This window comes from Salvia hispanica, chromosome 1 (assembly GCF_023119035.1).
Source record: "Salvia hispanica cultivar TCC Black 2014 chromosome 1, UniMelb_Shisp_WGS_1.0, whole genome shotgun sequence".
In the NCBI taxonomy this organism is placed as follows: domain Eukaryota; kingdom Viridiplantae; phylum Streptophyta; class Magnoliopsida; order Lamiales; family Lamiaceae; genus Salvia; species Salvia hispanica.
The window spans coordinates 42,510,465-42,533,452 of record NC_062965.1 but is presented as its reverse complement, the minus strand read 5'-3'; the positions used below and the strand labels follow the sequence as shown (position 1 = coordinate 42,533,452).

At 33.3% G+C, this 22,988-nt stretch overlaps 1 long non-coding RNA gene across 1 annotated transcript; it reads right to left on the bottom strand.

The window, feature by feature from the left end:
• Positions 1 to 4,733: 4,733 nt before the first annotated feature.
• On the bottom strand, positions 4,734 to 6,480 carry LOC125206739. The gene is made up of 3 exons (XR_007173915.1): positions 6,136 to 6,480; positions 5,505 to 5,640; positions 4,734 to 4,975 (listed from the first exon to the last, which is right to left on the bottom strand). It is a non-coding gene; the product is annotated as an uncharacterized LOC125206739 (long non-coding RNA).
• Positions 6,481 to 22,988: the final 16,508 nt, after the last annotated feature.

Sequence of the window (22,988 nt, the reverse complement as noted above, 5' to 3'; positions counted from 1 at the left end):
TATCGATGTTGACGTCGTCACTGTATCTCTATTTTTATTACCATCCTCTAATTATGTCATTATCCATCTCTTGTGTATATCTCTCTATTACTTATATTCGAGTTAATTTCATATTGTAGATACTGAAACAACTTGACACCGAGACAAATTAACAAAATTTAAGTAGTAATTTAGGCCCCCCATGATTAAAATCCTGGCTCCGCCACTGGTCACAAGATGTAACTTGATGACAAGATTTTTCAAGTCCAGATATATGATCTTTCATGCATTACTTAGCATCGCATTGTTTGTCTGATTCCTGGAACTCCTAATGAGTTTGATTTGATCGATGTGATTTTATACGCTAGGAGAAAGTGGTTTTATTTCTGGGACAATACGATCTGAGGGTACTAATCAGACGTTAAAGTCTCGCAGCGTTTGAGTTTTTCTCGTATTTCTAGAAAAATCTAACAAGACCATATAGTCAAGTATTCAACTTTCGATTAATTTTAGCACATGTCGTTGGCTTACAATGGGATCGCGAGTACTGAGGTAGATGAGTCATGAGTTGCACGAAGGGTGGTGGCAGTGGCATATTGATATGAACACATCAAGCGTGCTCACCACCATAACAAACACCTACCTACTTTAAGTAACGTCAACTTTGTTAAATTGGAAGTGAGATATATAGAATCTAAGGAGGTTCATCAGTCTCTTCACCTCTCAAAACTTATTTATTATAGTACAACATAATTATTTTTCTTGCTATATTTCCTTACCCCACAAATGTCCCAATATATTATTATGTTTTCACTTTCCATGCATGAATAAAATGTGGCCGTTATATTGTGTCGAATATTTTTATTGAACTTTAATGTCTCGTGATTTTTTTTTATGAAATATTTAATTAATAATATTATATACTTATAGTAATCCAATTGTGGAGATATGATATTCACCTCTACAAAATTGTGATGGGTTACATCTATGGAGTATATAAATGCAGGCCATGGGCGGCTCAAAAAGCCCATTTTTGGGCAGTGATAGCATTAAGTGTTCCTAGATATTTTGGATGCCTATACCTAACTAAAATTACCAAATCCATTTAGTCTGATTTTGAGTCGGTGTAGAGTGGAAGTCATTCCAAAATGATTCTTAAACAATCTAAAACCACTTTCAAATTGTATGAGTAAAAAAAGTACTAGTAGATATAGATATTTTCTAATAAGTTTAAGTTTAGTACTATAGATTATTGGAGTAAAATCACTATCTAATTTAAATATTTACACTAAAATGAGTAAGTTTTAGTGAAATGGTTTACTGCGTTAAAAGATAGTACTAGTAAAGTGGGAATTATAACGATGTCTTTTTTGAGTGAAACATAGTATTAAATTATTAAAGGTATTTATTTCGAATAGTAGTTTGTTTTGGTATTTGTGGTTATTGAATTTTGTGCTGCAGATTGCATGCGCCCTTTGTGAAGCCAAATTCTAATTCCCTTCGATGACATTTATGGTGGAAAAAATCCACTTTATAATAAGCTATCTATTTACCACAACAATAATAGTAGTGGTCAGCTATAACATTGATAGCTACATAGTACTATTAAATTTAAAAAAACGAAAGAGTGTTTAAAGAAAAAATGAACTAAATTCAAGTATAATTTGCAACACAAAAAAGTGAGTATATTTTTTACGAGTAGTTTTGTCCTCTCTAATTGAATACATATATATATAGAGAGAGTTGTGATTAATGTCGAACCAATTTTAAAGACCGAACTAGAGACCAAATCTGGGCCCTTCATTTTTTTAATCTTGTGGTTAGGATTAATTTGCAATTAACTTAATATTTTATTCAATAAAAACTTGCTGAGGGGTATTTTAGGAAATCAAATCTCAACATACATAACGTGATTCTCTTTGAATTTTCACACAATCTTCTTCACTCTCGCAATTCACGATCTGCTCTGCGTCGATCTTCTTCAATCTGCCATCTACGATCTGCGTCGATCTTCTTCATTCCACGTTCAATTCAATTTCGAAATATTCACGTTTAATTCACGTTGCAGCTGGTGTTTCATTCTTTTCGGGCTCATCAGAATCTGCTGGAGGTGCTGGAGGGGATCGGCCATCGGCGGCGGCGGCCTGCTTGACGAATTGGGTGACGTTGAGCCTGAATTCACGAGTTCTGCTTCAATTTCTCAATATTCTACATCAACACGAGCATTTTGCTACGCCAATTCTGACTCTAGGGCGTGTTTTCGCGGCGTTCAGCCCCTAATCCGCCACAAATTAGTCTCAGATTCGAATCAAATCTTCGGTATGTTTCTCCAAGCAGCAGCCGCCGATCTCTAGCGCTTGATCGGTTCAATTTCGTTAAGCAACTGCTCCGAATCGCTACGCGATGCGCTGTACCAGATCCGGCGCCCTCTAGCCGCGATCGAGGCCAATCCGTTCGTGCAGATGAGGACCAACGAGCAGAGGACGAAGACCATGAAGCAGATCTCAGCGGCGCAGGAGGATGTGGACACGTGTTTGGATGATTTGGGAAAGTTGGAGCGGCGGCGGAGCTGGTGAAGGTGAAGGTGTACTTGAACGGCGCCGGAGATTTTCTGATCGATTAAGTGAGGGCGGTGCTGATGGCCGCGCGATTGCTGATGTTTGAGGCGTATAACGTTGATTGGTGGAGGAGGATAATCATGAATAATTATGTGTTTTTGGGTGTATTCTTCCAGTTGGTTTTTGTCGTTGGATTGTTTTGCGCTCTGTTTAGAATTAAGCCTCTACCTAAATTACTTCATTCAACCAGACTATTACTTCATTTAGTTACATTATTACTTCATTCACCTAGATTATTACTACTTCATTCAGTTACATTATTTACTTCATTCAACAAGTATACCTCTTCATCACAATAGGATTTTACTCAATAAATTTCAATTGAGTTATTCCTTCAGTCCATTACCTTATTAAATGAGGTTATAGCTTCATCAACATTGACATACATCATAATAAAGTGGAATGAAGTAATAATCTACTGGAATGAAGTGATTAACTATTGGAATGAAGTAATTAACTACTGTAATGAAGTAATATATCTACTGGATGAAGTAATATATCTACTGGATGAAGTAATAAACTACTTTAGAGGCTAATAACCTGAATTAATTTATCTAATTTAGTATTGGAAAATTGCCATCACGAGGAAGCTTAATATATTTGACCGAATTGAATAAAAGTGAGAAAATAATTGGTTGTGTTAATCTTTGTGTGTTAATTCATGATTGGTTGTCAAATCCACAGTATTTGAGTTACTTTATGATTGGTTGTGTTAATCTTTGTGTGTGTTTCTTATTTTTTCTTGTTTCTTATTGTTTAGTTGTTATGCAGATTACTGGCAAATGTATACAGTGGAAAATAAATATTACTTGGGAGAATTGCTCAAAAAATAAATGCATATATTGCTTGATTCGGGCTAGAGAAGCTTCGAGAACAATTTATCGTTATCCGGTTTGATTTTGAAGGATTTCTGGTGGAAATCGTCGCGGTAGATTGAAGGAATTTTTCAGAGTGGAAAAGAACGGATGGAGAACTATGTTATATGTATAGTTTGCGAAGAATTAATTTTGTAATGAACTAAATAACAGACGTTATGAAGTTATAACCTCAAATAATGAAGTAATATGAACTGAACTGTATCGTATGCATAGTTGGCGAAGAATTATGATTGTAATGAACTAAATAACGCACTTGATGAAGTTATAACCTTAAGTAATGAAGTTATAACCTTAAGTTATAACGCACTTGATGAATTTATAACCTTAAGTTGGCGATTTGTACTCATAATGAACTAAACTTTGGTTATCCTGAAGTAATAACAAGTAAAACTGAACTTCTGCACTTGTTGAATATTAAATGCTGATATTATTGTAGTGTATATGCTGACTTGTTTGCACATTAAAATGAATTACATATTCTTTTTAATGAAGTAGTAAATTGATAAGATGAAGTAATAAAATATGATAATGAAGTAATATAATTGATTTGTTTATACAGTTAGGTATATTACCAAAATGAAGTAATAAAACGTGATAATGAAGTAATAGTCTACAAATATGAACTATAATGTTTTACTTCACCCCCAAATTAAATATGAACAATGAAAAAAGAACTATCAGCCCCAAATTAAAGTATGATTTCTAGGACTAGTAAAGTATGCTGACATGCTATAAGTCGAATTAATGCGGGCGGTAATAGCAGTGCATACTTTTCTGTTTAATGAAGTAGTAATTTCGTAAAATGAGGTAATAAAGCATTTGTAATGAAGTAATAGATACTAAATATGAACTATCTATTTACTGTGTTGCATGGGTTTAGGGTTTTAGGATTTAACTCAGCTGCTGACTTGTTTGCACATTAAAATGAACTACATATTCTTTTTAATAAAATAGTATATTGATAAGATGAAGTAATAAATTATGATAATAAAGTAATATAAATGATCTATTTTCTATTAACTATAATCTAGTTAGTATGAAGTATTGAATTCATATAATGAAGTAATAAGTTATGATAATGAAGTAATATAAATGATCTATTTATACAGTAGGTTTTATTACTAAAATGAAGTAATAATACATAATAATGAAGTAAATCACAGTAAAAATGAAGTAATAAAACATTATAATGAAGTAACATCTTTAACTGATGTGTTGATTGCACATTAAAGTATGTCATCAATTCGACTCTTATTGAACTAAATTGTTGTTATAATAAAGTAATAACACAGCTGAATGAACTAAATTGTTGTTATAATGAACTAAATTTGTAGGCATAAATTGTAGGCGTGGGGATGGCCCATCCAGTGATTGCACAAATTTCCTCATCGGCATGTTACCATGCCTCAACTACATCTTCCGAAACACTTCATCCCTCTCCTCCGATTTGATTTTTCACCCCGTTGTGAGTTAGAGGATTTTCCCCTGTGTTATCTTCACCTATATATAAGAAACACATAACAACAATTCAACATTTGAAACATAGTTTATATCACCATTAAAATAGTTTGTAACATTATCATTAGGTTCTTTAGATCATTACAATTTACAAGTATACTTACCAGCTAAAAATGCATACAAAACATGTCAGTTTATATTACTTCATTTTATGTGGTTATTACTTCATGAAATAAGTTATTTAGTTCATTCAATGTAATTATAAAGCAAAATATGCATACAAAATATGTCAGTTTATATTACTTCATTTCATTAGGTTATTATTTCATCAAATTGGTTAGTTAGTTTATTCAATCTTATTTCTTAGCAAAATATGCATACAAAACACGTTAGTTTATATTACTTCATTCCATGAGGTTATTACTTCATCAAGTAGGTTAGTTAGTTCATTCAACTAATATTTCTTCAGAAAATATGCATATAACATAGTTAATAAAATTCATACAACACAGTTAACTTCATCCCATGAATTTACTATTTCATTAGGACTACGTCATAAATTTATTTTTACCTTCTGGTATAGGGATTTGGCTTGCAGTATTGAACATCAAACGAACTTTTCTTGTGTTTTGATTCATCCACCGACTGTGATTTAGCTACTGACCTACGAGTATATTTGACGCCTACGATGACCTTCCTCCGCTTTGCTTCATGATAATTGGACGAAAATCAAAAACCAGATTACAAACAGATTAAGTAAATTAGAATTTCAAAAATTATAGAGCTTCAAAAGAGAGTATTATTGTGCTTTGAAATCTGAATTATGAAGCAATGTTTCCAAATTATAAAGTAATAAATCACATTTAGAAGATGCATATCATTTTATGCCACATTATTCAAATGAGTCCAGAAATGAACCAGAAGCACACATTAACCACATAAATTCGAAAAAATTGAAAAATCAAACACTAAATTTATAGCCTTTATGAAATGAAGTAATAACCTCATGAAATGAAGTAATATTCTCATGAAATGAACTAAATCGATGATTTTTGTAGCCGCACTTTTTGATATATTTCTCTCAAATATCAGAGAAGTACTGTGAAGTAATCTATCCTGAAGTAATCGATTTATGCAACAATCAAATGTTGAAGTAATCTCTCCTAAAGAAAAATCAAAGCCAAAAATTAAATGTGCATTACCTGAACCAGACGTTCGGCCAGAACGTAATAGGCGTCCTTCACCTTCGGTCGACGATTTGCGTGTATCAACCATTTCGAATTGACGCTGATTTCGGGTTAGGCTGAAGAAATGTCGATCTCGGCGGATGGAGATTTCTGAATCGCCTGATGGAGATGTTGAATCGAGAACGATTGTCGTCGATTTTTGTTGAAATCAGCTGGAGATGATCGATGGATGTGCTGAATCGACCGATGGAGATGCTGAATCGGGGATGGTTGTCGCCGATTTCAGTTGAATCGGCCGGAGATGATCGATGAAGATGAAGAATCCTTGATTATTCAGAGAGGTTTTCGGAGAGGTTCTGAGAGAAGAAAAGGCAGGGTGTGAGAATGAGTGAAATTTTTGTGATCTACGAATTCTAACTTTCCCCTAATTATAAAATGACTTAAATACCCTCGTATTGAAGTAATTTGTGTATGTAATGAACTATGAAAATTTTCACTATATAATCTCATCTCATCCATTAAAGCCTAGATCTAAGGGCCCTAATTTGGTCTCTAGTTCGGTCTTTAAGACTAGATTTGTGAATAATGGGACTCTATATATATAGGGAGATGATCAAAACAAGTATGTGTTTAAATCCAGAAATGCAGCCCAAATCTTGGCCCTGTGATTAGATGATCTAATGGTCAATAATTAACCCAAAACACGGAAGGTCATAATTAAGTAGTTTTAGGTCATATTATAAGATTTGGGTTTATGTCATGTTAAGATCATTTTAGGTCATGCTTTGTTAGCATGACCTAAAAATAAACTAACTATGACCTAAAAATGCCTTACGTATGACCGTGTTCTGCATTTCTGTATTTAAATATGGTCTTTATAGATCAAAACCCTATATATATATATATAGAGTCCTATTATCCACAAATCCACTCTTAAAGACCGAACCACCGAACCCTACCAAATTAGGGCTTTTAGATCTAGTTTTTTATGGATAAGATACAGAAATTTATAAATTATTTTCGCCTTCATCACGAGCCTATTTTAATTCATTTGAAGGTAAATAAGTCATACTAACATGTTACGAAGATTTAACTTCGTTCCAGAAAATATTACTTCATTCTAGTAGGTTTTTACTTCATTCCAGTAGGTTTTTACTTCATTTCATTACGTAAATGTGGTTTCGCCGTCGCGTGTCGGTCTTTCTCTCTACAATATCTATCACCAACGCCATGGCGCTAATATGGTTTAATAAACACATGGAATAATGTAATAAATTGTTGGAATGAAGTATGTGTAGAAGCATTTGAAGTACAGAATGAAGTAATAAACCTATATAATGAAGTAAAATGGGCTTATAATGAAGCCGAAAAAATTTTCACAGCAGCACATCTAATCAAAAAAACTAGATCTAATGGCCCAAATTTGGTCTCTAGTTCGGTCTTTAAAATTGGTTCGACATTGATCACAACTCTATATATATATATAATATATATATATATATATATAGGGTGGTGATAAAATGAAAACTTATATATTGTACAAACTCAAAACTTTTCAACACAGCTTCAACACAGTTTCAATACAATATCAACATAGTGTAAAATTTCAAGATTTTAATCTCAACACAGTATCAACACAATATCAACATAGCATCAATCATTGACTACCGTTGAAATTCTGTTGACATTTTTCTGTTGATGTTTTTTTGTGATCTGTTGACATTTTTCAATGGTCCAGATCATAGTTTTGAGTTTGTACAATATTTAGAGTTTTCATTTGATCATATTCCTATATATATATATATATATATATATATATAGATACTATTTCTAGAATTCTCTATATTCTATATCTATAAACTTCTACTTAAAGTATTTAGATAAAATAAAGTTATTATGCTAAAAATGTAGACTTATCGGAATACATCTGCTTACAAAAGATCTTTCAGTTCGTTCTTATACCATGGACATTCTACCATGAATGTTTTTCTGTGTGAATCTGAAGTTATTCATATCTTGGATAGATAATTACACTAGAGTGTGATATAACCCTGAATTTGATCACATATAGATAAATACATTTTGCTACTAAAATCTCTGGCTTGGTATCGCCCCTGACGTAGATACACATCATATGAACTAGGTAAACAACTCATTATGTTCATTTTTTTTATATTTGTGATTATCTGTGTCTATTTCTAACGTAAGTGTCATATGTTATCCCAAGGTTTAGAGACTTTTGATTTGAAACTACAACCGATCATGATAGGTAATCCCTTTTCATAGCCAAGAGAAACTTTAGCGATGACGAGATAACCATTTACTGTACAATGCAAAATACTTAGACTTATTTATTCACTTATTTATTCAATTACTCCCTCCGTCCCACTTTAGGAGTCCCGGTTTACTACTTTTGGGTGTCCCACTTTAGGAGTCCCGATTGGAATATTCCATAATTGGTAATAGGCCGCACATTCCACTCACATTTTATTATAAAACTAATATATAAAAGTAGGATCCACATTTCACTATCTTTTTTCACCAATTTTCCTTTATATTTCTTAAAACCTGTGCCGAACTCAACCGGGACTCCTAAAGTGAGACGGAGGGAGTATAACATTTCATTCTTAAGTGTGTGAAAATATTTGTAGATTCATAAATACATATACATATTATTATTAGGAGTGTGCAAATAAGAACTTGTACTTTTTTCAGAATGAGTCCGTTTCTATTTGTTCAAAATATGTACTACAATACTAAAGGAAGGTTATGATGTTACCATTAGGGGTGGGGAAAATACTGAAATACTACACTTATCGTACCTAAAAAATATTGTAAATATCAAATTTTTGGTACACCGTAATTTTTGGTATGGTGTGATACCTGACTGACATATTTGGGTACGGTAACAGTATATATTTTTCATATACCACAAATTCATTCGGTATATACCACAAAATTACGACATATACTGTAATTTTATGGTATATACCGTGATTTTTCGGCATAACATTTATTTACTTTTATCAATAAATACCGCATACCAAGTGTGTACATATATATCTAACATATAAATATTAGTATATAATTATATATACATTTTTAATTATATAATTATATATATACATTTTAAAAATTGAACTAACGCCCCAACCGTAATGGTTCAATTTCATATCCCCGCCTCCAACTGTCCAGACACAACTTTCTTTCATTTTGGTTTCCAGATCTTGCTCTCTTGTGCGAACGTGCGGTCGTATCACCTTTGGTTCGTCAGCTGCCTCCCACTGTTACTGGTGCCGCCAGCCATTGGCCCACTGATGAGGCTCGTTTCATGCATGTGTTCCATAGCAAAACTGCACCTAAATCCGTGAACTAACGACCCTTTTCGAGCCAGGTGTGTGCTAAATTCGCCATAAACCAAAGTTTGCACAAATCAAGAGGGCGAAAGCAAAAGTCAAGAAAGGGAGGAGAAAAATGCGGCAACAAGCTGATCAAGTTAACATTTCACCGGAGCCAGCCAGAGTCTGCATTGGAAAGAAGACGAGAGACCAAGGGTGTGAAGGGCAGGAATGTCATTTTGGGAAGGTGGTACCCTATGGATCAGAGCCCTGCGCCTCCCTATAGAAAGGAGCCCAACACACCAAGAGAAGAGAGTTCCCCCAATTTCATTTTCTGCATCGTAGTTTAGAGGGGGTTCTCAACAGTCTTCTTAGATTAGGTTAGGGTCTCATCTCTCTTCCAGGGCCGAAACCAGAGCTCATTTTAATTCCTTATTCTTGATTGCTGCACACACGCACTTGGTTCCATCCTGTTTAGCTGGTAGTTCTCATTTTGGTGCTTGTTTCTCGCACAATTTCATTTCATGTTTTGTATTCCATCTCGAGAAGGGATGATGAAACAATTTTATGCTTTCCTAGCTTAGTTTCCTGTTTTTCTTTTGATGTAATCGATTCTTTATGTTTTGTTTTAGTTAATCAAAGTTTCTGTTTCGACTCTATGTCATGTTTTATGTTTTATGCTTTAGATCTGTTTTCACTTTAGTGTTTTATGTTGAGTCTTAGCTTGGATTTGATGTTTTATGCTTGAGTCGTCTTCGTATGCTTAGATCTAGGAGCTTATGTTTTCGTAGTTCTTGTTTTTATGTAGTCGTAGCTTAGATCTTAGGAGTAATTTAAGTTTTATGTGTTTTCTGATGTTTCGTCTTCTTTAACTTTCCAGATTAGTTCATTGTTCTATTTTCTATGTTGATTTGTTGAAGAAGATAAAGTTGTTAGAAAGTTTTACTTTACAGTACTTTTTGCAGGGGACTGACAGTCCCCGTTTATTCTGTTAGTCTATTTTTAGTAATGTCAGTCCAATTGATTCGGTAGTTTAGTTTAGTTTAGTTGTTCAGGTCATTTTTCTTTTCCAACTCCAGTAGTTAAAACTTAACCCACCCCCTAGAAAGCGTGGCAGCAGCCAAAACCCAAGTCGTGTCACACAAACAAATCTCGCCAACACTTCATCTATGTGGGATCGATACTTACTTCCCTATACTAGTTAATAGTATTAGTGGGTTAAGGTTTTTGATCGCACTCCTTTCAGCTTTTCTCATCTTCTCACTCGAGTCGGATACAAGCTGATGTTAGGTTTGGTATACTGAAAAGCATGTTTCGAGCATGTTTCGCGCGAATAGAATCTTGCTTGTATACGTAAAACTCTACAATCCACTTTTAAGCCGATTCAGTATTATTCGAGCAGTCTCGCACGAATAGAATCACTATTATTATTACATATTGTTTGCTTGTGCATTTATAAGATGTTTTACAAACATTTAAATGCATAAGAAGTAAACAAAGCCTAAGTCTTTTGCTTAGTAGACCGGTTGTGGGCGACGTCCACTTTAAGGTAACACGGTCAGTTCTATGCAATGCTTTGCAAAAGAGAAAGAAGAATTTCACAACCTAGATAGGCTTTGGCTACCTATCGTGAAAGGTTGCAATGTCAGTTCGCATATTTCTAAGCCTTACTGAAATAAGATGACATTGGTGTGGTATAGCACTTAACGGATCAAACAGCAAGACATGTCTTTATGCTATCTACTGAAAGACTAATTCTTGATAATCTTAATCTACATACATTAGCATTGAGCATACGGTATTGATTATGCACTACTTTGACTTATCAAATGGTGCGGGTTTTTCGCAACCCAATAATCCTGATATATTGGGTAGTGGTGATTAATATCTAGTGGTGCTAGGATTGCTATTATGTTGAATCGTGCACGAGGTGAGTCTCGTTTGATAATGTCCTCAAGAGGATCTCGAACAAGGTTTTATTATTCGAAAAATTGGTCAGTTGGAGTTTTATTACTCTATGAATAATAAATAAGTGTTTCTTGCTAAGTCCACTCTTGTAATTAATAAGATGTTGATTAATTAAGTCCATAGCAGATATTAATTAATTAATGGACATTTATATCTTAAGTGCGAGAAATAAATAATAAATAAAACGGAAGCCCGGATTACTTGTAATTTCGGATTTGGATGGGGAGAGTTCAATATTACTTCTATAGTGGCTGCTCGTAATATTCTAATATAAGCTTGTATTAAATTGTGAGTTTAATTTAATTAGTAAAAAGCTAATTGGGGGAGCCCATATCCAAAACCTTCCATAGATCCCTGTCTGGGCCCAAAAGGAACTTAATATAGATAGGAGAATAAAGGAGACAGAATCATACTTTTCTACATGAAATTTTCGTCCCTCTCATTATTGAAGGAGATGAATTTTTTTTTTCTTAATTATTCTCCTCCGTAAGTTTTTCAGCTCCTCCTCCGTGAGGAATTTTCTGTCTTCTTTATTCAAGTCCTAGTATTTTGATAAGATCAGCCCACCCTGATATCGAGATACAGTTCGGGAACCAGAGAGAAGATCCGTTGTCTAGTATTGAAGATCATCGTGGAGAAGGCACAAGCAATCGTCGATTCTTTGGAGAATCAAAAATCGGTAACCTTAAACCGTAGAATTCATGTTTTAGGATTTACTTTCTTTGAGCATGAATTTTTTGCGTTCTAGCATGCAATTATCTGTTTAACATGTGAATTGATTAATCGCATAATGGGTCAAAAAGATCTGTATCTGATTGATTTATTTTGTACAAGTCTTCCGTTGTGCAAGGGGCACAAAACCCCAACAGCTGAGTTGATCAGCCTGAGCTTTTACCGGATCCACTCACCCGCATCTTTGCAGGTTGCAGGCAGAAATAGGCTGGCCTGATCAGGTCGATTGTCCAACTTGAGCAGCTCGCAACGATACACACACAAGCTTTAAAGAGAAGGAAAGAGAGCGCACGAAAAGGGCGGAGATCACCCACCGTCATTTCTTTGTTGCACGATGTGGAAGAAACAAACAAGCATTAAAATATATTATCATTTCCATTGTTGCAGGAGGTTCAATCTAGACCTGCCCAAGGTTTACCAAACCGGCGGTTAAAACCAAAATCGTAACCGCCGGTTACGGTTCTTAACCGAAACTGTGAGGATTTACCCGAACCGAAACCGTCGAATTTTGAATTGTGGTTCGATTCAGGTTCAAAAATTTTCGAACCGAAAGCGTGCCGGAACCGCGAAAAACCGCCGAAAAGTCGTGAAATCGAGCCGGAACCACTTAAAAACCGGCGGTTTGAAACCGCCGGTCCAGAACCAAAACCGTAACCGCGAAACACCCTTACGGTTCGGTTCCGGTTCAACAATTTCTGAAACCAAAACCGGCGGTTCCGAACCGTAACCGTCGGTTCCTGAACCGTGGGCACCTTTAGTTCAATCCAAGCAAACCAACATACTTGGTAGTGAAAGCAATACATGTAAATAATACTCCATAAACATAATACTATATTTTCGTTCTTATTTGTTTAGGAAGTGATTCGAAATTTTAATTTATCTTTATTGGAAAAGTGTATAAAATTTTGGATTGGTTGTTAGGATTGAATTAATGGGTTTCTCCATTGTGCAGTATATGCTATGTGAAGTGGGTATGTGCTGTAAGACAGTAAATGCCAAAAGAAATTGAAAATGAAAATAATTTCTATTTTTAAAAGATAAAGGTAGTATTAATTTTCTTTTTCCAAAATAAGCATCATGCCTATAGTGGATCGGATAGAGTATAATTTAACACTTTAGCATTGCCGCATTCTTGTCAGTTTTCAAAATAAAGGTCGCTCGTGACTTGAGAATTTGAGCAAATTATGTACTACTATACACAAAATTAAATATAGAGATGCTAAAGTGAGTAAGAACATAGGAGGTGTATTTCTTCTTTTTTTTTGGTAGAAAAAACTGGCATAGCCCGAGAAAAAACTAATGATATAAGAAATACCTAACTTGAATTCCCATAAGATAAGTTGGGATGTGCCCGATTCCCAAAGTTGTTGAAGTTACCACCCCCTTAATTGTGGCGGTAGTTGTTGTTGAAATTCTGATTGTTGTCGCCTTGATGCACGTAATTCACCTCTTCACTTTCGAGCCCGGTTGGCTCTGTTTCCATATAGCCAAGCTTACTAGTCAAGAAATCTAGCTGCTTGGACATCATGTCCATCTTGTCAGCATCTGATGCGGACACCACCCTGTAGGCTTTGTTTCTCTCATTCTTCCACCCATCATCGTTGGAGGCCACCCTCTCAATCACCTCTAATGCATCGTAATCTCCCAACTTAAGGAGTGACCCCCCTGCGCTCATATTCAACTCGCGTATTGCCTCCGGAGTGGCTCCCCTGTGGAAAGTTGCGATCTGTTGCCCCGGGCTTAACCCGTGGTTGGGGCATCTCTTCATCAGGTGTTTGAATCTCTTACATGCCTCTTGAATATTTTCCTGAGGCTGCATTGCATAAGAGATGACTTCAGCTAAGGCGGATTTGATCATCTGAAACGCCATTAGCCTTCACAGTGTTGCTGATCTGTATAAACTTGGTCAAGTGCTTGTTGGCATCTTCTGAACCTGTTCCACCAAATGCATGTGCTTCTGCCCTGTTTATCAATCTCGGCTTTAACTCAAAGCTGTTGGCCGCAATCCCGGCATTATTGATTGGTGGATTAGCAACCCGTCTATATGCATACAGATTCTGCACGGGCTGAACTGGTGGTCTCGCGTTCTACTCATCCAATTGCCTCTGCATGTTGGCCATCTGCTCACAGCATTGACGAATAATAGGATCCTCATTGTTGTTCTCATTGTGGTTCTCATTATTGTTCTCCTCCTCATTCTCCATTAGGATTGGAGAATTATGCTCGTACTATATAGGTGACAGAGGTGGAGAAGGAGTAGGTACTGGAGTTCTCTGAACGGGGGAGGGTGGACGCCTATGACCCGGTGAAGGCGGATCCTCTGATTCAACCTCCTCTGAGCGTTCCTCCTCCTGTTGGACGCTTCGATCTCGAGATTGATGGGTTCTAAAGGTGGACCTTTAGAACGAGTGCGCATACAACCTGAGACAAATAAAATCTAGACAAGTAATCTCAATTATTATCACGATATTAAGCTATAACGACATAAAATTGTCCCTGGCAACGACGCCAAAAACTTGACTCGACTTATTTTAACACAAGTAGTACCCGCAAGTGTACGGGGACAGTGTAACAATTAGCAAGCAAGAGTATCGTATCCCACAGAGACAAATTTGTATCAACTTAACTATCACAAACAAATGTTGACTACTATCTAGAGAATCATGAAAGGTTTGGCCATTTTCTAACACTACGAAAAGCATATAATGAGCAAATAAACAAATAAAAACAAGTAAACAAGGAGTGAAAAGATAATAGGGAGAAAATTGTAGAACTCAAGGATCCGATGCACAATTCCAAGCTCTTATCCAATCAAATTGTTTTACCTTTTGGTGTCTCTAGAATTACTAAGTCGACCACAATTATAGATTAAACATCCTCCCGAGGTGAAAAACCTGCAGATTAGGTGCTAGGATCGAAGTCCCCTTCTAATCCTATAACCCCTAACTCCCAAAAGCTCGATTAGGTCAAAGACCTCACTCAAAACCTCAACTCTCCCGAGTTTTATTGCATTAAGGTGTGAATTATTCTTATTTCCAGATTAATTATTTCATCTCCCGATTAATCTAATTAGTCCTACACAATCAAATGGTGATCAAGCAATTGAAAGGAATAAATCCAAGAATAATCAAATAACTACAAGAGCAAGGTAAGAACAAAATTAATTGGATAAAAACTATGAAATTAGTGCATCTTCACCAAGAATTCTACAAGAAATGTTTAGCTACTCATGTTCTTCACAAAAACCATGTTTGACACAATGAATTCAATGAAAGACATACGAGATGGATACTAAGAACTCATTTGGAATGAATCTAGGAATGAAGTCTTCAATCTTCAATTCTCTCTCTCAAAATGTTCTTGGAGGTGTGTGTGAGTCATGGAGGCGGTAGGTGCAGAATGAATCTCGTAAAATCCAACCCTAGCCTTTTCTTCTAATTTTTTCACTTCAAAAATCGCGTTTTCAGCATCCAGACGTGTCAAACTGCAGTACCCGGCCGGGTGGAATATTTGTGCTGGAAATTCACCTGGCCGGGTGTCGTTTTTTGACCCCTTTCTGATCCTCATATGCTGATTCCGTCCTACCCGGCCGGGTGGAATTTATCAGGGTGAAATTCACCCGGCTGGGTGTAGCCTTTGAAGGCTCTGCTGCCTCCTTTGCACAATCGGTTGGATTTTTGCCTCTTTTTCATCTATTTAACACAGAACACTCAACAAACACATGAAACTCCAAAAGATAGGATAATTGGCTGGAAATAGACAATTCAAGCACCAAAAGTCAACATTAAGCACCTCAACAGACCAATTAAACCGACTAAAACATGAGTTTATCATCATCTTGGTTGGGACAAACCGAAAAGAAAAATGTGTCATCTTAGTTGTGATGGAAGGAATGGACTTTTACATATCAAAATTCTATGTACGCAATTAAATTCTTATCTGATTTCAAATTTTAAATCAACAAGTTTGGTCAAAATCTGGTCTATCCCACAAAGTTTGAAATCTGCTAATTAAATCACGAAATTTCAATTTTTCTAGTTTATCCCATGTGTCGAAATGTTAGGTGGAATCTTTGCATCTCTGCATTGAAATTCATCTTGAAATCTCAATCCAACTTTAGGATCAAGCTCTTTGTAATAATTACACTTTGGATTATACACACATCTTTTTTGTGATTTAAATCTCAATTCATCTTGAAATTCACATCAAGATTCCACCTAAAATTCAACTCGTGGGACAAACTAAAAAAATTGAAATTTCATTATTTAATCAGCGGATTTCGAACTTTGTAGGATAAATCAAATTTTGACCAAAATTGAACTTAGTTGTTCAACGAGCTGGGTATACATAAGTTATATAATTGCGTGAAAATAATAAAAGTTGAGTTATTAAATTGCATTTATATGCGAAAAATAAAAGTTTTAGTTATTATATACACTATTTATCCTATAAAAATATGGGCAATGGATATGACGCGAGAATTAAGATAAAATTGTTAAAGCATGAGAGAAAGAAGAATGATAATTAAAATAGTGTATTTGGATAGTGAAACCTACATTTTAACTTTTCAAAATTGAAATGCACATATTTTTGTGGGAAAAACGAAAAACGAAAATGTAAATATTTTATTTGTGACGAAGGGAGGAAGGAGTAGCATTTATACTATAGGATAGGATAAAAAAAATAGGGTAATGATAAATTAACAAAAATTGGATACACAAAATAGGATATTTTAGTTATTTTACACTGTAATACATTAATAAAGATTTATGAATTTGATACATTACATATTTAGCCTTACGTGACCATTAAAAAAAAGTACTAAAGTTTCCAAATTGAATATGTAGTGAATTAAGAAAAGATTAATTAATTGTTTAATTTACATGAATGGTGTAGGCAACAACATTAAATTTCTGCTTCCATTTATTAATATACACGGCTTTTTTAATTATTTATTAATTCATTATAAGGCAATTTCCTCATTTTCTTTATATTTTATGAAACAAAATTAAATATATTACTACATAATACTAGCAGTAAAAAATTAATTATTTTATCATTAATTAGTTATTATGTTTATAAATTATAAAATTGACTACATGCATATATATATTTTTTTTCTCAGTGCTATCCCCAACTAATTAATTATGATTACTAATCGATTTACTTGTATACTCTATATCTCCAAAAAAAAAATTATGAAACAAAACTAGAGAGTATATAATAGTTAAAAATAAGTTTAAATGAGTAATAATTATTCATGTCCAGTTATTTTATTTTTAAATAAATCTTAAGATTGTAAATTATAAAAATGAATACATGTATATATACTACTGCTACTAATTAATTTCTCAGTATTAGTATCACAATTAGTTGATGATCATTAACTAGATTTCATTGCATATACTACATTTAATTTCACATAAAAATCATGAAACGAAATTAAATATTGAATATAATAGTTAAATATAAATTAAAGTGATAATAGTCATTTGCGTCAAATTATTTTATTTTTCAGTAAATCTTAAGATTGTAAATTACAAATATGACTACATATGTATATATTTAATTTCTCAGTGCTAGAGTATCACACAACTAATTGATGATCATTAATTCGATTTAATTGTTTATTCTGTATCTTCTTCACACAAAAATCATGAAACGAACTTAAACATTATACACTCCATGGCAGTGAAAAAAATAAATTAAATTGATAATAGTCATTTGTGTCCAATTATTTTATTTTTAAATAAATCTTAAGATTGTTATAAAAATGACTATATGTATGTATACTTACTTTCTCATTGTTATTATCATCCAACTAACTGATGATTATAAGTCGCTTTTATTGTATACTCGACATCTTCACACAAAAATCGTGAAACAAAATTAGATATGATATGTAATAGTAGTAAAAAATAAAATAAGTTGATAATAATCATTTGTGTCTAATTATTTTATTTTTGAAAAATCTTATGATTGTAAATTATAAAAAAAGACTACATGTATTATTTAGCAGTACCGAATTTCTCAGTGCCAATTCGATTAAGTCGATCAATGATAACCCTAAACTAATGATCATTAAATCGATTTCACTTTATGCTCTACACTAATCATGAAATAAAATTGTATAAGATATATAATAGTGAAATTTAAAATAAATTTATAATAGCCATTTATGTCTAATTATTTTACTATAAATTAATTCTTAAGATTGTAAACTACTATAAATATAACTACATGTATATATACGAATACTTTATTTGTTAATACTATCACTCAAATAATTTATGCTTATTAAGTCGGTTTCTTTGTATACTCCACATCTTCACACAAAATTTAAAAATAAATTAGATACAATATATAGTGCAAATAAAATATAAATTAAAATTTATAATTTTCATTCGCATCCAGTTGTTTTTTAAAAACAATTATTAATTATAAATTATAAAAGTACTATATGAATATATACTTACTCACTTCATATTATCATTTAACTAAATGACTATCATTAAGTCAATTTTCTAGTATATTATATATATATATATATATATATATATATATATATCCACATAGAATCTTCAAACGAAATTAGATATGACGTAGAATAATATTAAAAATTAAATTAAATTGATAATAGTAATTCTCCTTCAAATATTTATTATTAAATAATTTTTAATTATAAACTACACGTATATATACTTAATTTCTCAATGTTATCACTCAACTAATTGTTATCATTGCATCGATTTCATTGTATACTTCATAACTTCACACAAAATTTATAAAACGAAATTAGCTATGACATATAACAACTAAATTGAATATTTGTGTCTAATTGTTTAATTATAAATAATTATAACAGTTAAATTGATAACAGTTTCTCTAATTTAAATTATAAAAATGACTATAGTTACATAACCTTAAATTTTATTAGGGATATCACCCAATTAATTAATGATAATTAAGTTGATCTTATTATATTCTACTTTTCATGCAAAAAATATGAAATATTAAGTTGATCTTATTATAAAAATGACTATATGTACATAGAGGAGTGATCAAGGTCTAACTAATTTTAAATGTATAACTAGAGAATAAATCTCAACCACTCATTATCTTAATCTAATGACTAAATGAAGTATTCATTTTCTATTAATAAAAATTGCATGGGGGTAATTTGGGAAATCAACTCTATTCCATATTCTGACATACACATTCCATTCACGCATTATCGCTCTCAATTTCTATTATCATTATCTCTCTCTCTCTCTCTTTGTGCCGATCTCTGGCCGCCACCGTGATGCGTCGGAGGCGCTTCGGCGGAGGAACGTGGAGCTAGAAAGGGAGCTCCGGAGTAGCCTGGAGGGAGAGGAGAGGGTGGAGGGGGAGTTGCGGTTGACGTGGCAGCACGTACGGTTGGTGGAGCAGCTCTGCAGCGAGCTTGACGAGCTGGAGGCGGAGGCTGTCGATCACGCTATGGAATCTAGGGCTCAGATCACGCTTCTTATGGAGAAGCTTTCTGCTTCTAACAAACTTCTTCAATCTCTCTCGCTCAATATCTCTCTCGCTTAATAATCTCTCTCACTCAATAATCTATCTCTATATTTGTAGTTCTATGCGTCTGATGTAGTTAGAGAATGAAAAAAATTATATTTTGTAGTTTCGTTTGGATTTGAAATCGTTTGGATTTTTAGGATTTTCCATGAGATGAATTATTGTAACGGAGATGCAGTTGTGGTGTTGATGATAGAAGATTGAACACTTTAAAACATAATCAGATCACTTTGAACTCATTTTTTTTAATGTAGTGAGTTATATTTTGTCAAATACGTGTTCATATGTGAACAAAATATACTTCACTATAAAGCCAATACAAATCATTATACACAAAATATACTTCACTATAAAGCCAATACAGTTCACTATCAACAATTTATTAGTTCATTTTGTGAACTATAATTAACAGTGCACTATAAGTAAGGATCACAAACACTTCACTCTAACCATGGAATACTTCACTCTAAGCATGTTTTACTTCACTGAAATGAAAAAACAGATCACTATAAGCATGCATCACAAACACTTCACTCTAACCATGGAATACTTCACTCTAAGCATGTTTTTACTTCACTGAGATGAAAAAACAGAGCACTATAAGCATGCATCACAAACACTTCACTCTAACCATAGAATACTTCACTCTAAGCATGTTTTTACTATAAGCATGCATCACAAACACTTCACTCTAAGCATGTTTTTACTTCACTATATGCACTATATACATCACTATACGTTCATTATACTTCACCGAAATGAAAACAACATTTACTTCACTATAAACGTCATATGCATCACTATATGCTCAATATACTTCACTAAAATGAAAAAACAGTACGCTATAAGGAAGGTTGAATATACTTCACTATACGCACAATATACATCACTATATGCTCATTATACTTAATTGAAATGAAAATTAGTACACTAATACTCTTCAATGAAATATCATACATCATATTTACTTCACGATAAACAATATTTACTTCACTATAAGTGAGTTTTGTTTCGTTGAAAACTTCTTGGTTCACCACACTTATTTCGTTGCGTACCTATTTTTTAGTTTATTTAAGTGTGAATTAGTTCACTGATAACGTGTTTTTAGTTCATTGTGTACTTATTTTAGTTAACTGTGATTGTGAATTGATTCACTTCTTTAGTTGTTTACTTCATATCAACAATTAATTAGTTTATTTGTGAACTATATTTTGTTAAATATCATTTGTGAACAAAAGAGCTACTAAAAATCAACTGAATCTATATACCTGTGAACTACATAAATAAAAATTTTGAACAAAATATTAATGTAAGTTATGAAACTGAATCATGTTATGAACTATATCAGTTTCTACGATTGTTTCATTCTCCATACATGCATAAGCTTCCCCTACTCTTTATTTTTCTCTTCGTCTTTCGTCTTTCTTTACGTATATCAACAGCTTCCAAAAGATTCACCGGTTATCCTATCATATAAAGAAAGTAAAAAATGGTTAATAACAACATTCAAACACAATATACTTGAACATAACAACATTCAAACACAAAAAGATCACTAATAACATGCATCACAAACACTTCACTCTAACCATGAAATACTTCACTCTAAGCACATTTTACTTCACTGAGATGAAAAACAGATCACTAACATGCCTCACAAACACTTCACTCTAACCAAAGAATACTTCACTCTAAGCACATTTTACTTCACTAAGATGAAAAAACAGTGCACTATAAGTATGGATCACAAACACTTCACTCTAACCATGAAATACTTCACTTTAAGCACATTTTACTTTACTGAGTTGAAAAAACAGTTGAAAAAACAGATCACTAATAACATGCATCACAAACACTTCACTCTAATCACGAAATATTTCACTCTAAGTACATTTTACTTCAATGAGATTAAAAACAGATCACTAATAACATGCATCACAAACACTTCACTCTAACCATGAAATACTACATTATAAGCATATTTTACTTCACTGAGATGAAAAAACATTGCACTATAAGCATGGATCACAAACACTTCACTTTAACCATGAAATACTTCACTTTAACCACATTTTACTTCAGTGGGGTGAAAAACAGATCACGAATAACATGGATCACGAACACATCACTCTAACCATGGAATATTTCACTCTAAGCACATTTTACTTCACTAAGATGAAAAAACAGATTATTAATAACATGCATCACAAACACTTCACTCTAACCATGGTACTTCACTTTAAGCACGTTTTACTTCACTGAGATGAAAAAACAGATCACTAATAACATGGATCACAAACACTTCACTGTAAGCACATTTTTACTTTACTGAGATGAAAAAATAATATAGTTCAATCGTACACAACACCAATTCATTCACGTAGAATAAACCAAATAGAGAAACAGTTGAAGTGAAAATTACAACATACCTTCAGGTTTGTCCTTTTTTTCATTAGTTTCTACAGAGTGAACTAATAATTCTCTCCTATTTTTCATTAGTTTCTGCAGCAACAGATTCAAATAGTACAAATGAATTTTTGAACCAGATTCAACAAATCAAGAACCCGATCCAGCAAATCGATAGCAAATAATAAAACATAACAAAATTTGAAAACCAATCGAAAAATAAATTCAACAAATAAAAAAGTTACAAATTACCTTTAGTTTTTCCCTCTTCTTCATGACTATCTTCCTTACCATGAGAAAATATGAAAAATTGACTAAACCCTAGCTATAGAATGAGGAAGAAATCGCAGAATCGAAGTGGAAATCCCATCACTTTGGAGAGAATTAGATCGAGAACGAAATCTAGAAATGGGGAAGCAAATTGAACCCTATATCATTTAAACCATTGAAAAGTCTATTATGCCCCCGCATTCTAATAGTGAACCGAATCATTCACATAGTGAACTAATTCTGCTTCAATTTCGAAAATTACATGGGTAAATACCAGCTCTTGATTTCTTAATCTTGTGGCTGAGATTTATTCTCTAGTTATACACTTTATGGGCACTTGCTGTTGGGGATACTCGCAGCGGAAAAAGAAAATTAAATAAATCCACAAAAGAATCTATTTAGGTGATTATGTGGGTCGATTCAATTTCATGCTTGAACATGTAGAAACATATAATTGCGCAATTAATCACATAATTTAAATTAAATTATGTTGTTGAATACTTACAACAATGATTCTCCAAAGAATCGAAGTGGCTTGCTACTTCTCCACGTGTAGATCTTGAAGCTTGATTGTGAATGCAAGACCAAAGATCTTCT